This window comes from Nicotiana attenuata, chromosome 8, assembly GCF_001879085.1.
Source record: "Nicotiana attenuata strain UT chromosome 8, NIATTr2, whole genome shotgun sequence".
Lineage (NCBI taxonomy): Eukaryota > Viridiplantae > Streptophyta > Magnoliopsida > Solanales > Solanaceae > Nicotiana > Nicotiana attenuata.
The window spans coordinates 7,600,628-7,604,024 of NC_031996.1; positions in this window are offsets into that span (position 1 = coordinate 7,600,628).

Sequence of the window (3,397 nt, forward strand, 5' to 3'; positions counted from 1 at the left end):
TTGGACAAACCTGGGCCTGAATCTGTTTAAAGCCCAACGTTGGTCAGCCCTTTCCCTTTTGCAAGGTTAAGCCATTCTCCGTGTTTGGGCTGTTTTGAAGCCCAGTCGGCTGGAGCTTTTGTGTTGATTATTAAAGCACTTTGATTTAATATTAAGATGTAATACTTTCAATGATGGTTTAGTAACAAAATAATTAATTAATTAGGACCTTTTCCTTTAGAGACAATTAAATAAAAAATTGTAGTTGCTTTAGGATTGACCTTAAAATAATAAATGAGATGAGCCCCGCCAAATAGACAAACAAATTGCGGGGCCCTCTTTAAACGCTTATACTAAAAATACTTAGACTTCGGGATGAGCCGTTTAGCGAATTTCACGGCTTTCCCCAAAGATACAACACTTTAGCTACTTTAGGCACGTCTTTTAAATAATTTTACCTTCCTAAATACGGGTGCACATTTATGTGACCCAAATCCAAATCCCAACGAAGTCGGAATGGGTCAAAAATTGCGGGTGCATTTATGTGACGCGGTTCGAGACGTGTTTTCACGACGTTGCAATTCTCTTAAAGTAATAATAATAAAAGCGGTTCAAAGTCAAAAAGCACATAGGTTAAAAAATGCACTAAAATCAAATAAATAAGCCAAATATGACAGTTGAGCGACCGTGCTAGAACCACGGAGCCTGGGAATGCCTAACACCTTCTCCCAGGTTAGCAGAATTCCTTAATCGGATTTCTGGTTCGCAGACTGTTAACAGAGTCATAATTTCCTCGGTTCGGGATTCAACCGGTGACTTGGGACACCATTAATCTCCCAAGTGGCGACTCTGAAATCTTAATAAATAACGAATCCCGTTTCGATTGTCCTTTAAGTGGAAAAACTCCTTTACGCCCTTGCGGGTGTAGTGAAAAAGGAGGCGTGACAGCTCTGGCGACTCTGCTGGGGACACAAACCCAGAACTTCGGTTTAGGGTTTAAGAATTCGAGCTTAGGGTAATTGTTATGTTTGGCTTTATTTGATTTTCTTACATGTTTGGATCTAATGTGCTAAATGCTTTACCGCTTTGATATTATTTGAACTTTATATATAAACTGTGCTGAAACCCTTCTCTTCTCACCTCCGGGGATGTGCTTACTGGTTGAGACTCCCTATTCTGTTAGTGTCATACCTTGATGTAACAAAGAGGCCGGACAAGTTACTAAGCCGGACGATCCCGCGGGTCCCCGGTACGTAGCCCCCTCCTCGACTCGAGTTGTCCGCTCGGGTACATAGTCTAGAACATATACCCAGGTTTTGAACTTAGAATAACTTGACTCCATGCCGGATCCCTAGTAGAAGCGCTTATCTGCATCACGTGCAAATGACATAGGGGACTCAACACAGGGGTTGGGTCCGTCTAGGACAGGTAACCTGAAATGAAAAAGACCATCCTGATGCATCTTACGTGTTGCATTTATTTGTCTCGGGCTTGCATGCTGACCGGCTTTGGAGTATTTGGGAAAATTGAAAAAAAAAGAAAGAAAAAAAGAAAAAAGAAGGAAAAAGAAATAGCAGTGTAGAAAGTCAATTATGTCAGAATAGTGTCGAAACTCTGCCAGATTTTTGAGAAAAATGAAAGGAAAAATAAAAGTTTTTTTCAGTTTGTTTTGTTTGCCAATGGAAAAGAAGAACAAAAAAGAGTTTTATTTTCAAATTAGTTTGTTTATTTGCCACTGAAAAAGAAAATATAAAAAAAAACAATCTTGCTTTCAGAAATAGTGTATTTGCCAAGAAAAACAAAAGAGTCTTGTTCTAAAAAATAGTTAGGTTTATTTGCCCGAACTACGCAGGTTTGATTCTCACCGGATGTGAGATACGTAGGCAACCCTCATCGGGTCCAACCTCCCCTTTTCAAAAATAGCCAAAAATGCCAAATTTTTTATTCGTCATGAATAAGTCGGGTGCCGCCATTCTTGTTTAAAATAAGCCGAATGTCCCCAAAAGGGCGCCGGAAGGCTGTTTTTGCAAGAACAGCCACCCTGAGTCAGTTTCAACGGTTATCAGGCACAGCCTTAAAATCTTCTCCCCGAAGTGCTGAAGGGCCGTAACTGCAAAATCGGCCGTTTGTTTTAAAATTGGAAATTTGAACAAATATAGTGTCATTTTTTTCCTTTTAGGTCAAAATAAGTGATTAAATCACCTTAATAAATGTGCAGGATGAGCACGATTCAAAATAAGGGGAACTTGCGTATAGGCCCGCGGCGAGACCAAACGATGTCCCGCGGGCACCAGGAGCTTTAATGCATTCATGATTGTCTTTTGAGTCTGTATTTCCTTTTCTACCAGAGTTTGTCTTTTGAGTCTGTATTTCCTTTTATACTAGAGTTGGTCATTTGAGTCTGTATTTCCTTTTCTACTGGAGTCTGTATTTCCTTTTCGTTAAAAGTCAGTTAGTTGATTGAGTTTGTATTTTCGTTTAAAATGGAATAGGGATGGTGGAGTCTGTAGTTCTTTTCTGCATTAGAGTCTGTTAGCTGTTTTGAGTCTTATTTGCTATCAATAAAATTGAAATTCCCAAAAATATTTGGCTTCTACTTTACATTTATTCTGCACGAACTACGCTCGGTCTGATTCACGCGGGGTCGTGATACGTAGGCAATCTCCGTAGGATTCGACCGTAACTAAATGAAAACAAAAAAAAAAAGAAAAACAAGATAAGAATGAAAGGAAAGAGGTGAAAAATACGAGAGGAAAGAAAAACAAGAGAGGGAAAAAGAAAGACAAAAGAAAATAAGAAACCAAACAGAAGGAATGAAGGCAAACAAGAGGAAATAAAAGGGAGCAAGAGAAAAGGAAAGAAAAGAGCGGACAAATAATTTTGAGGCAGGGAGAGAATGGGAACAAGACAAACCAAGGCGAAAAACGGAAAAGAAAAGAGAGGAAAGTGAGAGGAAAACAAAGAAAAGAGGGAAAGGCAAGAAACAAACAATGGAAACACGAGGGAAGAATGAGAGGAAAGGCATGGAAAATAAAGAAAAATGAAAGCCGGGATGACGCATGCAACCAAGCGAAGTCATAATAGAAATGGTTAACTGCTTAGGAGCATTCATTCCTCAAATGTGAGGTTATCTATCTGTTAACGCTCTAACTGCTAACAAAGTTGTTGTTGACGATAAGCCCAGGCAGGTGGTTTAGTTGGTTGGCATCCTGGCAACCCATTCCTACAACACCCGGTCAAAAAACAAACTGAACATGGCAGGCCACGAATAAGATACCAGTATCATGGATCCGTCAAAAGAGGTAGACGTGGTGGATGTCAAAGCAATGAGGGAAGAGATGTATAAGTTGAGGCAGCAGATGGCCGAGATGCATCATGCCTGGGCTAAGGCTCAGCGGGCGCCAGTTTATCCCACCAA